A 15,954-nucleotide genomic window follows, 5' to 3' on the forward strand; every position below is an offset into this window, starting at 1 on the left:
AAGATGTTTGGGAAAACCAGCTCTGCACAAAGAGGGGAATGTCCAAATGAATAGCAATTGTCTGCTATTACGGGTTTTCCCCCGCAGTGATCAAAACTCATTGCTTTCTGGACGTCGCGGCACGAAAGGTCAAGAACACGACTTCGCTTTCATATACGAAAAACACAAACAAATGCGAGAACACAGAATAGCAGAAATTTTATAACAAAAGTCGCTCAAATAAAAGATAGACAAGATGTCCTTTCACAAATCGTAGATATTATAATCTAGGGAGTTAATAAAAAAGTTCTAAGATATGGTAACCCCCCCCCCGCCGAAAAAAGCTTTTGCCGAACATACAAAAAAAAAAAAAAAACGTACACAAACACACATTTTTGCTTTTATATAATAGATAACACTTCCACCCCCGTTTTTTTTTTTTTTTTTTTTTTTTTTAAATAACTTATGGCAATTAGAATCCAGAAAGATCCCAACTTCTAAACTTAAATCTATTGAAAATCTTTTAAAGTTTTTTATATTTATTTTATATTTATTTAATACTTCATTTAAGTTAAATTATTCATTTTTTGTTGTTATTGTCAGCACTGCAAGCCCAGATATTAACCTCTTACAACCGGTTTTACAGACTTCAATAATGTTTATACAAAGTATAGACAACTTCTTTTTAACATATTAGACTGAATTCAGCCAGAACTAAAACCTCCAAGGATTATTTATAGTGCATTTTTTTTTTTTTTCAAATTCCTGTGATACAATATATGCGATTGTATCGTTTTAAGATTTTCTAGGTACTTATTTGCAACATTTTTATATCTACTCTGACACTTTCAAATAAATACAATTAATCATTGACATTATATATATATATATATATATATATATATATATCAAGAAAAGTGAATTTATCATTAGAGGATGCAAATTATTTTGATCTCCACTTCCACTCCCAATCACCTTATAATCCTTAAAGATCAGGGTCTCCAGAGAATTAACCCCAATTTTCACCATTTTATCTACATTTAATCTCAAAGGGGTTTCCTATAATGACTCATTTTTAATGATCTGAATTTGACTGAAGGAGATTACCATAAATCCAGTACATTAAATTGGACAGTTAAAGAGATTAACAAAAAGAAAAAATACTGCGCACACACACACACATATATATATATATATATATATATATATATATATATATAAGCATTATGAGAACATTGTTTAGGGAATGGATTATGATCAGCAATCATATATAGCAAAGCTTGTAAACAAAGTACCTTTCTAAAAGGAAGTTGAATTACTAGTAGTATCTGCATTCCGGCGTTGCCTGGAAAAATTAATATGAAGTGATCTTATGCATGATGGAGTCTGAAAAAAGTTACCAAGATTTCTTTTGTATTTCTCTCTAGTGTAATTGATTGAAGGATGAGATGTTAATATTGCCAGGGGATAATTACTCCTATCCCCTGTCTGAAAACTTGATCACAGTAAAGATAAAATAATGGTCCTGGGAAAATCTCATTCTACTTTATAGATAAAATCATGGATTCGATCTAGTGTCAACATTAAAAGAGCATCTATAAAATTATCAAGATGACTGACGGTGTTTTAGCATCACTTAGAAAAACCTTAGCCAATCACCAGCTATTTATTTAAAACTATATGCAGCTATGGTCCAACAACACTTGGAATTTGCATCATCAGTCGGAAACCGTTCAGAGATGCACAACCAAGTAAATACCTTCACTCAGACACACGCCATACTCTCAACAACTTGCTTCCCTGGATACTGAAGCTCTGATATCTAGCAACTGGCTTAGTAAACACCCATAAAATTAATAACCATCTTGCCAACAACAACAACAACTCTGAGCAGTTTTTTATCTCCTTGTGTATAACACATGTGGACATGTCTACAAAATTAAAAAAAAAAAAGCAGCACAGCTTCCATGACTTTTGGAAATATTTTTTCACTCAGACTTGTTGAAGTATGGAACAAACTTCAAAACTACATCCAACGTACCACACATATATATATATATACTCTTTTGATGATGTATAAATCCATGTCAAATGCAATTGTGTTGTTTAATCATTTACTAGTCAGTGTGCGATAGGAGGGGGTTAAATTGTTCACACCACGCAGCAGCTTAACTTCAGATAACATTTTTTGAAAGAATAAGAGGATTGTGTTGCAATGCCTACAAAAATGGAGAGTAGCTAAAAGTAATATCTCAGAATCACTTTCTTTTTTTTAAACTGACAAACTAATTCGTTAAATTGCCAACTCAAGATCCCACCTCGCTCCTGATTGCCTATAAAAACATTCAATTAAAAGTGACAAAATTACCCATAATTTGTTGAGTCGGTCTTTATTACATATACTAAACCTTTACTAGGAACCAATACAAGTGGTTTCTAGATGCTGCCAGAAGATTTCCTATTCAAATAGCTTCTTTCCTTAGATTGATTGCCTTTGGAATTCCCATCCTGCTCCCTCTGCCATACCCACATACAAAAACTTAAATGTAATGTGAACAAACATTGCTGCTTAACTCTGCACTCAGATTGTTCCCTATAAATTTATCTATCACAATAGCCCTTTAAGCTTTAAATGACTTGTTTGAAGTGTGATATATAATTTCTTAACTCTGTATTCCTTATAAAATCAGTATGATTGATTAATATCAAAGGATTTCACAAACTCAGGATACACTGTCATATACTAATAGACCCTATCTCTCTCCATTATTTACACCATTTCATTCCTTTATTCAGCCTTACTCTCACCATCTAAAACATACATATAAGAGTGAAGTGTGAATTTTACTAGCATATAGATAATCATTGAAAGCGAAAGTATGTATTGGCCATAGGTTTATATCTCCACTGAAAGTAAGTCATTTCATTGTTTCACACTTAATATGTACTAGCAAGGCTACCCACATTGCCTGGGACCCCCCCCCCCACAAAAAAACAGATTAAATTCTTCAGCTTTACCATATTACTTTTCATGCTTGCATTTTTCTATCAATCCATGATTTTTCCAGGTTTCCAGTAAATTCACTTGTTCTTTGTTTAATTTCGGTCTTATTTTTTCCCCCATAAACATACCATACACATGTGTAACAATGTACAGCACTCGTCTGCTTTCAATCAAATCCCTCAATTATCTCCTTTTCATTTGGTTTCACTTGTGACTTCTCTTTTCGCGAGAGCAGTGAATTGGTAGCAACAGTAGTCGCAGAAGCGACGTGGTTGCTATGAAAACCAGTCATAAAAAACGTTGCTCACTTCCTTACGAATTTTTACAACTTTGAGCACCAGTAAATTCATCATAACTGTTTTACTGAACGAAAAATTTTTTCACAATATAACTGAGAAGGTGATCTATAAACTGTAATAATTGTTTGAAATTTGGTCAAAAAATGAGTGAGCGGTGAAGCTTTAAAGCAGTTCTAAATGACTAAAACTGCCACTTAACTATATATTCAAACACGGTAGTGTTTGAATGATTAAAGAAAAATGACCAATTGTCAATATACGGTTACAGTTTCAGAAGAAAAAAAATCCAAGTTGCAAACTTCAATGAATGAAATCTTTACCCTGTTATCAAACTGTTCTTGTTTTACATGATCTAAATCAGAGTTTATTTTTGTTGATTTACTATTAAAAGAAAAATCAACTTGATCTCTGTTGTGCTATGAATTACATTACTAAGATTAAATGTGTTATGAATCTGATAGGAACAGTCAAAGTTGCACTTCCAGGTCATTTTTGTATGTTTTTATTGAGAGGTAACGAGATTTTGCCGTTGAAATGTACCTTATATGAATGTGATACTATCGATATTGATCCCCCACCCCCAAGTATTAGGAAGAAAAAGGAAAGAGGACAAAAGTATATATTAAAAGGTTATCAGGTAAATAAAAGGTATAGAACACGGGGTTATGGAAAGACAAATGCATAGGAAGTTGTTGACCAATGAACACAAAGGAGAGCTGAGGTGTGGTTGTAATCAAGGTGTGATAGATGACGGCAACAAAAGGACCAGAGATATTTAGAATTAGTTTTAGGATTGTCAGTGAGTTTTACAATGGTTGGGGAAGCCTGCAACAGTCAATGATATTTGCAATGGTTGACGACAATCAGAGCTATGGGCAATTGCCAATTGGAAACGGTGGAAGTCAGACCATAGCTTGGATCAGGTCGAGAGAGCTTTATATTTAAATGAGCTGATTTCGACTGATGAAATCAGCCACTACAGGAAACCTAAGATATGGATTGGATATTAGCATCTAGTTTCCCATTATGGTGTCACACACACAGAGTGCAACTAATATTAATAGAAAATGCCCAAATCTGTTTTCTTTGTTTCTGCTTTATTTCATTTTTTATAGTCGTGAGCCAACGCACTATCTCTGCAGTCGCTAATGCGTGGGAGATAACAATATGGCCAGAACGAGAAGATAAAGGAAAAGAAATCCATAGCACACAATGTTAGGGTTGGCGATCGTTGTCGATCAGGGGAACCACGTGATAATATCATAAATAATCAAAGTTGTGCTTTCAGGTGATTTTTGTATGTTTTTATTGAGAGGTTATGAGATTTTTCCCAGTGTTTAGGCTGGTCTGATCTAATAATTATTGTTTCTATTATAATAAATTTTCATTTATAACAAGGTAACATTACATTTTTAAGGATTTTTCACTAATTCAAAGTTTGCAATCTATATAATTATAAAACTCAAATGACCTTATAACGAGTGATGTAACCCACTTTCCGGTTTACGATATCCGGTTGCGCATGCGCGTATAAACATTAACCCATAACAACATAAACAAATGAACACAAATTGCTTCTTTTGCAGATTTTGACCTGCGCACTGAAATATTAACGTTATTATTTCAAAATTATTATTTAACATGGGAAGAGTGGGGGTGTTTTGCAACTATTCTTTATTACAACTATACTGTCGCTATTTTCTTACAACTAAACAACTTTAATCCTTTGACAAATATAACAATTGTAGTAAAGCCAAGATTACTACTACTACTACTCTCTATCCGTCCCTTTTCCTTCCTTTTTATTTTTTGTTTACATTTCTAGATACAAAATAGTTGTGTGAGAACAGTGAATTTGTTGACACATTTACTAATCTGTTTCAATATTAGTTTTATTTTATTTTATTTATTTAGGTTTTATTTTTTTGCTTCAGGTTTTATTAATTATTTTTTTTTTAGATTTTAAGTTTCTATAACTTGGTTGAAGGATTCCAATATGGGTTTTTCATTTTTACATTTCTCATTGGTAGGCTCATGTGCGTTTTTACTGCTAATTGACTTGTCGGCATTCGATTCATAGGAAAATCATGTTTAATTTTCGATTTTTGAGCGATTATTCAGAAAAATAGGTAACTTGACATGAATAGGGAGGATTTTTTTTTTCCATGTCTGAATGATCCATCCATGATTTTTCATTTTAATATACTTTCATAGAAATGTCTGTTATGTAAAAAAAAAAAAAATAAAATAAAACCTATTTTCTTTACGTCACAAGTGAATTCCATAGCTAATATAACATACTGACCAAACGGGTCATGGGTAGTCTAGTTTTAGTTATAGATTTACTGACACAAGGCGGCACATCTTCAAATTTCCTACAACTTTCAACAGTCATAATTCAGTTATTGTGTTAAAATAAAATTGCTTTGCAGAGATCTATTGCGGCTACATTACTAGGCAATTTCTATGGCTACATATTTAAAAAGTGAGCTATTCAAACTTTAGTGATATGTGGCAAAAAGAAAGAAGCAACCTTGGTAGAAGTTAGTGCCCCCAATGATGCTGGGTTAAACAAAGCTGAGAGAGAAAAGATAATAAAATGCCAAGGTTTTATGTACGACATTAAAAGAAACTATAATTTTAGTAATTAAAAAACTAGAATCTCATGAAGGAAGGACGGCTGATTTAGTGGAGGTGTTAATCTACAATAATAATACAAATAATTATCATTTCTTTTTCGTCATAACCTAACCTAGATTTCTTATTATATCCAACAGAAAACAAATACAACCGGACTGATGAAAAATAATTTCAAAAAGTACCTAGCAAATATACTAGATGAACCAAGTGCAAGATAAATGCAAACCATTACACTTAAAGGGATAGAATCTTAAAAAGATTTCTCAGTTGGAATATAGGAGATAGTGGGTAAATGTCTAGCATCCCGTAGGATGCCTTATCTCTAGTAAGAACAAAAGTAAATTAAAAAAAAAAAAATTTAAACAATGAAATAAAATTTGATTTTGGGATATATGTAGTAGGGAATAAGAATGAATGTTACTGGTAAGAAAAATTATTAGTGCAATATCTACACAGGCTCAGGCTAGGCTTAACAGCACTATCAGGCCCACAAGTAGTTGACCTTTGAATGATGAATGGCTAGCCATATCATGTGACTTGGGTCAGCACTGGCTAAATTGGGCTACAATAGTTAGAGACACTGTACTTGCTCAGGAAAAAGCCGAAGCCAGCTCAACCGGACCCAGATAGTCGTTTTCTTTGTCTCACTCCATATATTATCTATAGTACTAGGTCCTGCTTTTTGCATCCTAGAATAACGTTTTTTCCTCATACCAAACTTAGTCATATAGTATATAAATTTACTTGCAACTGAAGCTAAATATGTTGGGCAAACAAGTCTTTTTGAATCAACTAACACGTTCCTGTTGAGATTTATATAGTGGTAGAACCTATTGTTTTAATCTGAGATTGAATTTAAGAATGGAACTCCAGATCCGATTCTTAAACCCAAGTTCAGAACATTTTATACTAAAAGGGAATTGGAGAATCTTTGTGATGACCAACCAGATTTTGTCCTAAATCCAGGATGATTCGATTGATAAAACCTGGATATTCCCAACAGACTCTGAAATGTATGGCATTTAAATAATTTATGTATGTATATAAGCTAAAACTGTGAGCCGAATCCATTTAAAGTATTTAGGGGAATTAAGAAAGCAATTCTATTTTGATAAATTTTTTTTTTTTTTTTTTTTTTTTAATGCACCCTCTTTTTTTAGCTTCCCAGTTCGGCAATTTTTTCTTATTTCTTTCTATTTCAACTGCATCGATCCCAACTTTATTTTATATGTTTATTCATACGAACACTGGCAAAGGAATTCCCACCACCACTATCATTTTTGACAGAGTGTACAGAAATTAACTAGTTTTGTTAGAGGGTGTTCAGACACATACTAGTTCATGGGGAAGTCACAGAGCAGAAACCCAGTAACTATGTTGATTGAGAAAATTAATTGCTTACCTTAATACCATGAGGACTGTAATTAGTGACACATTTTAATTAATCAACACGTCTTACCTGAAAAAGAAAAAATAAAATAAGAAACGGATCCAAATTTATTTTTTGTACATTTTTAAAATGTACACGGAAATTTTTAGGTGTAAATATTTATAATTATAAAGGTTAAAATATTATTCACATATTATCTCCCCCACAACAAATTTGTTAGAACAGAGATAAGGAGTCTAAGCCAGGTTTTTGTTTGTTTTTTAAGCATATTTATGATATTTACCAGGGAGTGTTATGTCAAGAAACACTGAATATTTTTTTTTTTCCAAGACAGGATTAGTTATTTATTTTTATTTTTTTTTTTGTACACATGCAGAATTATATTTTCATGGCGATAATGACTATCCTAAATGTAGAAGTAATAATTTTCCATGTTTTTTCTGTGATTACAACATTAAACAACATGAAAAATAAAGTTTAAGGTGACACAAAGCTTTATCCTACAGTTTTTTTTTTTGTTGTTTTTTTACTGAAAATTAGAGTTAGATCTTAAGTACAAATTCAGTGAAATCTTTAGAAACAACTCTAAACAAGACTAAGTGCATATAACTCGAGTTCATAATTTTCTAGTTAGCGACAGTGAAACCTTTTTGAGAAAGGGAGGCGTAACACAAAATTGGAGAAAAACATTTCACCATTTTTTTTTTTTAAATCAGAACACCCGATTCAAAGTCTGTAGAAAACGTTGTCTGATCAGATTTGGTTCCTAATATTCCTATTTTGGTTAAAAAATAAATTGGTGTTATCAAAAATCAGGAAACGGTTTGTAGTAATTTTCATTTTAAATTTCTTTTTTTACAAAAATAAGTGGTCAAATAAGTGGTCTGTTTTTGTTTTTTTTAGAAACGGATAATATAGAATGTTTTTTTTTTGTTTGTTTTGTAATATCTTGGAAAAGTAAGTAATCAAGTATTTTTTTTTTGGGGGGGGGGGGATAGATTTTTTTTTTTTTTTAAACATTGAAATGGATTAAGTCTGATATCAGAAGAAAAAAAATCTGACAAAACACTGTCAGGCATTCTTCTGAATTGCAATCTTTGTTTTATGGAAACATTTTCCACGGAAAAAAAATCTTAAGTTTGAACCAGATTTTTCTCAGTTAACACTACCTACTTATGATTTTTTTTAGTGTTTTGTTGTTTTTATAAAACACTACTCAGTAGGAATATACTTATTAATATTTCTAATCAACTATCTTTGTCGTATGACCACATGCTTCGTAGGTATGCAGAGTACCACCTTTTATGCAATTCATTGTATCATTGTTGTAATTTGCAAAATCTTTCAAGCTGCACTGATTGGCCAGTAAAGACATGGCACTGTTGAATGGTGATTATGTGAAACTTTACTAGGAGAGCCCCGCCCCGTACGTTAAAATTTGAAAAAATCCAAATACTTTCATAACTGTCATATATTAAAAGAAATTATACTAAAAATAGCTAATATAGTGTGTGTGTGTGTGTGTGTGTGTGTGTGTGTGTGTGTGTGTGTGTGTGTGTGTGTGTGTGTGTGTGTGTGTGTGTGTGTGTGTGTGTGTGTGTGTGTGTGTGTGTGTGTGTGTGTGTGTGTGTGTGTGTGTGTGTGTGTGTGTGTGTGTGTGTGTGTGTGTGTGTGTGTGTGTGTGTGTGTGTGTGTGTGTGTGTGTGTGTGTGTGTGTGTGTGTGTGTGTGTGTGTGTGTGTGTGTGTGTGTGTGTGTGTGTGTGTGTGTGTGTGTGTGTGTGTGTGTGTGTGTGTGTGTGTGTGTGTGTGTGTGTGTGTGTGTGTGTGTGTGTGTGTGTGTGTGTGTGTGTGTGTGTGTGTGTGTGTGTGAAACGCACACGCTTAGATGCAAGATAAGTGTAGTGTCACGTACATTAGATTTTATTTCCCAGATTAAAACCGTTCAAATTTTATTGAGACTCGACATCTCTTAAAACATGTGACACACAGCGTGAATAAACAGGCATTCTTTTATCACGCACTTGTCTTATAAAATATTAGATATCTTACAAATGTTTAGTGCATAGAAATCAGACTTTAAAACAATCTTAATTTCCCTTTAATGTAATCTCACAAATTGTTTCAATGCAGGCAATTTAATAACGATTTTTAAAAAATGAACAAAGAAAAAAGGAAGAGCAGAGAAAAGAAAAAGAGCAACGGGTAAAAGAAAGAAAAAAAAATAGAGAGAAACGGAAAAAAAGGTAAAACGAAGAAAATGTCATTTGTATGACACTAGTAGGGAGACTCGATGTTGCCCGGGATTAAATGATGATCAACGAATATTTCACACTCTTATATTCTTATTGTCATCGAAATCCGTGAAATCGCCCGCGGGGCAACTTCACATGTAGTAACTTAGTCCAAAATATATGTTATTCTACATTGCACTCTAGAGACCCTACTGTTTCTTTTATAAAATTATTTTATGTAAACTTCTTTCTAGTTAACGGGGGAAAAAAAAAACATTAAGAAATTTACGTGCGTGCTTTGAAGCTACAGACCACGTCAAACAAAAATAAATAAATAAATAAACACTATCAATTTACCCACAGTAGAATTTTCACAGCCCGTTGTTCTATCATTGTTGCTAAGCTACGACATGGAAAAAATGGCTTTAATGATGATAGATGAATTAAAATAACGGTTTTGTATCGGTAATTATCGGGGGGGGGGTATTCTGAGAAAAAAAACTTAAGATTACTCTCAGACTTATACACTAAAGTCCTGTAAATTTTAAAGAAAATCTGTCCAGTCGTTTCGGAGTCTATAAGGAACGAACTCACAAAGTTGCATTTACATCATTGTAAAGATAGGTAAGACGAAGAGGTAAAACGACGAAACGAGATAAGACAATGAGATAAAACGAAGAAAAAAAAACAAAAACGAGAAAATAGGTAAAACGAAAAGAAACATTTTAATAGTCTAATATTTCAATTATTTTATCACTTGTGGTAACGAACTAAAATAGTAATTACTCATTCTTCAATTTAATCCTCAGATTATTTTTATTTTAATTACCAAAATGAAGTAAACCAGTTCAGCTGTAAATAATATGAATAACAATTCCACATGTTGAAAAAGATTAACCCATCATTCTTAGCCAAGATGAACAAACTAGAAAGGAAATACCTAAACCGTCCCCATAACTCTCGATGCTACAAACAACCTTAAATATTGTCCTTTCGAAAATCACTTTTTAAGCTGTATCGGCCGTCAATCTAAATGTGATCATACTTTCTATGTCAGACCTAAATAGCAATGTATCTGACATATCGATATCTGATTCTAACTAAACGCCGTCTTCATCTTTCTATCATGCTCGTTGTAATAAAATATATTTTGTTTAATTTAATTTTTTTTTTTTTTTTACTTATACCCACTTGGAAGATTGTTACAAAGGAAACAAATCTAAATGTCATAAAAAGTCGATTCATGATTTTTTTTTTTTTTTTTCTAAGAATAACTCAAGTAATGTAAGGGACATAACTCCCTTTTTAACACAAGAAAAAGGAGTTATCTCACATGATGATCCTTTCCCTATTACTACATTATATGGTATAATCACGTTGACACACTGGTTCTCGTCAGATCACCAAAGTTAAGCAATGTTGAGCCTGGTCATTACTAAAATGGGTGACCTTTTGGGAATTCCAGAAGCTGTATGTTCTCGCCATTTATCTTGGCATTGTTTCTAGTCAATCTTGGATCTAAGCAGTGCCGATTCAAGAGAGGTGTGGTTGGAAATTGTGCAACACTTGCCTTACAATTACATGTGCAGCTACCCTTACAAGATTGTCCATAGTCTCTTGAGACTGAACAGAGGCATCGAACATTAATCCAATTATGTAACAACTTTGCATGTTTGTGTGCTTCCCACCTATATGCGACATTATTTTAATATTGATTCAAATAATAATCACAATAAAAGCTTAAACAAATTCCGGTACTCATGCACTTATTGATCCGTGCTGAAAGAACGTTATTTAAAAAGCCATTCTTAACATGGGGAAGGGAGGGTGTTTTGTACCTATTCTGCACTTTAACTTTACAATTAAATAAAAGAACATATAAAACTTTAATTAAACTTGGAAATGCGATTTAAAAAATAGCGCGGATCAGTAAGTGCATTAGCACCCAAATTCCATATCAACAGTGCTTACTAGAAAAGTGCTTTCTATTATTTGACACATACATACTCAACCGGTGTCTTCTATATCGGACATCTAAACATTACACTTCAACATCTGAAGGAAAATGTGCCAAGCATTACCATCACCCATGGTACATGAAAAAAAAAATATATATATATTTCCTAATGAGGATTCTATTGTGAATCGAAATAATGAATTTAATTTTAAATGTTTTCTGCACTTGTTTGGCTTTAATTCATTTTTGAATTTTGAATTTCATATCAAAATTGCTTACTAAGAACAGTAAACTTTCTATTAAACTTTTATTTATTTCTGTCTATAACTTAAAGAAAAAGAAAAAAAAAAACTAATTTGTGTGATCCAGGATCCAGTAATGCCATTTTAGAGGACACACGTTTTATCGTCTTTATGACTCATCAGTGTAGCTAATGAAATTCAAAACCAGTGACCGATTGAAACAAGAACCTTCTAGTGGTAGTGGGAGAAGTTAAACTTAACTTAAAAAAAATCATTGAATATTTTCAAATTATGAATATCATAAATAAAATATATATCATTCACATCTCTCACTGCTGATGCAATTCTCTATAAGAGCCAGGTACGTCCAAGGATGGAGTACTGTTGCCACATCTGGGCAGGAGCTGCTAGAAAGGACTTGTACTGCCTTGATAGAGTTCAAAATAGACTTCATAGCCTCGTGGGAGATGTCCTTTTCTCTTCCCTGCAACCTTTATCTCACAGAAGAGATGTTGCTAGTTTGCTTTATCATTATTTTTATGGCAAGTGTTCGACTGAACTCTAATCTATGGTCTCCCCTCGCCAAACTTTCACAAAAAAACACTCGTCTAGCTGAAAACACTATCAATAATTCCCCCCACTCTTTATCTGTGCCTAAACCTAAGCGTAGATTCCATGAACAAAGCTTCTTTCTTAGAACTACACGCCTGTAGAATTGTCTTCTGTTTTCCTGCTTTCCAGCTGATTACAATATGGTTGTCTTCAAGTCCAACATAAACAAGTTCTTGATGAACCGTTCCACTTAAGTTAATAAATTTACCAATTTCCATTACTAACGATTACTATATTGTCCAATTGACTACAGTACACTCGTAATCCTTATCCTAGAGTGGTCTCTGGGCCTTGATAAGTGGTGATGCCTACATAAAAAAAAAAAAAAAAAAAAAAGAGAGAGAAAGGGGATAAGCACCAAATTTCAAAAGAAATCAAAAAGTTATGCATTTATTTTCTAAACGTTTAAATCCTTGCCAAACTTAATCTGGGCATCAGATGAAGCATGTTTGAGCAATATGGCGCCATATGACTCCATCGGGATAGGGGTGGAGAATCATTTTAAAGGGATCGATATTATTCCATAACATGTGCTGTAAACTTCAAAGAATGGAACTTAAAAAATAAAAAATTTGACCCAATCCACCAAATATAAATAACAGTTTCAATAAAAATAAGACTTCATGCCAGGGTTTAAAGAAAGGGAGACGTTACGTAACATGCAATTGATTTTTTTTTTATTATTATTTAGATAAAAAAAAAAAAAGAGCGTATCACCTACCCCCCTTCTTTCATGTAAAACTTGTAGACTTAATCTATCAAGAATGGCAATGCTTTTCGAAGCAGAAGTTTTATATAATAAAGAAAAAAATTTAATTAAAAAATAAAAATCTTTAAATAAACATAGATTCAGGTCACAATTAACACCGGTTGAAGCAATCTCTAGCTCCATTAGCAAGGACCTAATCCATTCGGCTACCGTTAACCGCGAGAAATACTGTTGAAATTTAAACATTTTTTTTACATGTTTTTTTAACGTGGATCAGTGATCTAATCATTAAATGATGATCTGCACATATGAGCTAAACTGACCGACTTTATTTCAACTGAATATATATATATATATATATATATATATATATATATATATATAATCCTAACAACAGTCAAGCTACGCTGAAGAGGAGTAGGGTTCCGAAACACGCATGTCCGTAGATTACTGTTTTTAAAAAATAAATAAAAAATATGTCCAAAATAAAAAAATAGGCGACTTTCTAAGAAAAACACCGGTTCTCCGAGGCGGAGACGTTAAACTTAATATATCATTTAAAAAATCAACAACTAAAACAATGTAAACAGAAACGATAAAAACGAAGCAGTAAACCGTCTATGGCATTATAGTGTAATGGATTAGGGCGCTGGACTGAAACACATAAGGTCCATGGTTCGAATCCTAACAACAGTCAAGCTACACTGAAGAAGAGTAGGGCTCCCAAACACGCTTGTCCATAGATTACTATTTTTAAAAATTTATATATTAGCATGCTGCCCAGCATTGCCCAGTCATAAAATATGCTTAAATATGATATTTTAGTTTATGCAGATTTCATATTTATTATCATATAGCCAATTCTCTATCGATTATTACATTATACCCAATATATAGTAGTGATTCCAACATTTTTTTTAAAGAAATAAGACTTGGGTACCATCAGCTAGTACGGCACAATCACGTTGACACATCGGTTCTCGCCAGATCACCAAAGTGACCATTTGGAAAGGCTAGGCACTGTATGTATCTTCTAGGAAGGTTGGGTGTGGGGCCAGCACCCTCGTCCCGAAAAAAAGAACTCACAAAATCTATACAATCTATAAAATTTGTGGAAAGCCTATGGCCCTCCAGGTGCTCAAGGCTATAGATGGATGGGATCATCAACTAGAATCGAAACCAAAACATTTAGCTATCAGATAAGTATTGTATTTAAGCACTTATATATTAGTTACCGTATTGAATCTGACCATTCTTTACAGTAAAAGAGTGCAGCCATCATATATATATATATATATATATATATATATATATATATATATATACATACATACATACATACATACATACACACGCGCACGCACGCATTCAAGATGCAAGGAAGCAAAGACGCCCGGACAGTCCATAGTTTTATAATTATTCAGATAAGTGTTATAAAATCTAATCTCTTATTGTCAAGGTGAACAAGTTAGCATAGAGATACGATTTCCAACTACTGACCATCCCTCTATGTTTAAAGATGGCGATAAAGAAATGCCATACTTGTTTCTTCATAAAACTTTTTTCTTTTTTTTTTTAATAAAGAAAAGGGAGAGGGAGAGAGAGAGAAAAGTACTTCATTAATTTACATGATTTTTTGGGATATGAGATCTACGTTCCGTGTTGGGCAAATACAAAGATTTTTCCATATTCTAGTTTTTGTTTTACATTATTTAGGTTAAATTCTGAACTTGCACCCATTTTCCTTTTTTTTGTTTTGTTTTACGATCTCAACCGGTGTTGCAGAATCGAGAGGTACAAAATCAGACTAAGGATTCTAAAAGTTCCAACTCCTTATTCTAAAGTTTTCCAATATTCAGACTGCTGATTCTTTGGAGATTAAAAAAATATGGAGACTCCTAGGATTATGCAACCCTGATCTCAACAAACCTAACAGCTGGCAAATGTAGACATAATTTGCCAAGTGGGACAAGTTATGTGATTAATAGATGATTGCCTTTGCAGGTCAAGTCAATCACCAGACGAGGAAAACAACTGCTAAGTTCACCAGACCCTGTCACAATTAATTCGTAACATTCTAACCTCTTGTATGGATCAAAGACACAATTATGGAGATGACAGGGAACCTTAAAGCATGCAGAAATTGAATTGCAAAACAATTCAAACAGAAAATAATTTCCTTTCGGCAATTTCCATATACTTTGCGCTAAAATATCAATCTTCAGTAAAATTTTAAAAACGTACATATAAATAATAAATGCTTTCAAATCTAAACAAGTAATTCTGCTTTTTCTATCAATTCAATAAATTAAATTTTTTAGTGATTATCACTTTTGATAATGGAGCAGTTTCAGAATTTAATTAAAAAGATGTTTTTAGATAAAGCTTAAATTTAATACACATAAAAGCTCACACATTTTTCATTAATGTAAATAATTACATATATTTTGATTTCCAGAAATAAATCATCTGGTCACACACACAAAATTCACTGAAGGGGTTCTGAATTTGAATAGATTATTTTTTGAGGATATCTTTCTGCAATTTTAACACAATCTGATTAAGACATTGATATTTTTTTTATGCAAAATTCAAACAATTTTATTTATGAAAAATAATGTCTTAAATGTTGGCCATTTTCAGCTTCCCATATTTTTGCTCTTTCCAAAACATTCATAACAGATTGCAGAATCTCTGGATTGCGATTTAACTCCCTCATTTCATTCCTGATGTTTTCCTTCAATTGTTGCAGGGTTTGGGGTTTGTTAACAGACTCTTTATTTAAGATGCGGTTTGGGCTATTTCTTACATGAAAATGCCTTCGATAAGCTCCGAGTCAAAACCATTAACCCCTGATTTTGATAAAACAATTTCACAACTTGCGTATGTT

General features: G+C 32.7%; 1 protein-coding gene and 1 pseudogene across 3 annotated transcripts in view; one reads left to right on the forward strand and one right to left on the reverse strand.

Annotated features, from left to right (window-relative positions):
• LOC145296798 (signal peptide peptidase-like 3) overlaps nt 1–15,954 on the reverse strand; it is a 344,500-nt gene that overhangs the window by 221,869 nt on the left and 106,677 nt on the right. Inside the window, exon 2 of one of the 3 annotated variants that reach the window (XM_080142889.1) lies at nt 7,325–7,381. The exons of the other annotated variants lie outside the window; for them this stretch is intronic. The gene's annotated coding sequence lies outside the window, so the exon portion shown is untranslated. The remainder of the gene's footprint in view (nt 1–7,324; nt 7,382–15,954) is intronic. 3 annotated transcript variants of the gene reach the window in all.
• Nucleotides 10,904–11,021, forward strand: LOC145241937 (5S ribosomal RNA; annotated as a pseudogene).

This window comes from Euprymna scolopes, chromosome 2, assembly GCF_053919585.1.
Source record: "Euprymna scolopes isolate OS-2025 chromosome 2, ASM5391958v1, whole genome shotgun sequence".
NCBI classification, from domain to species: Eukaryota; Metazoa; Mollusca; class Cephalopoda; order Sepiida; family Sepiolidae; genus Euprymna; species Euprymna scolopes.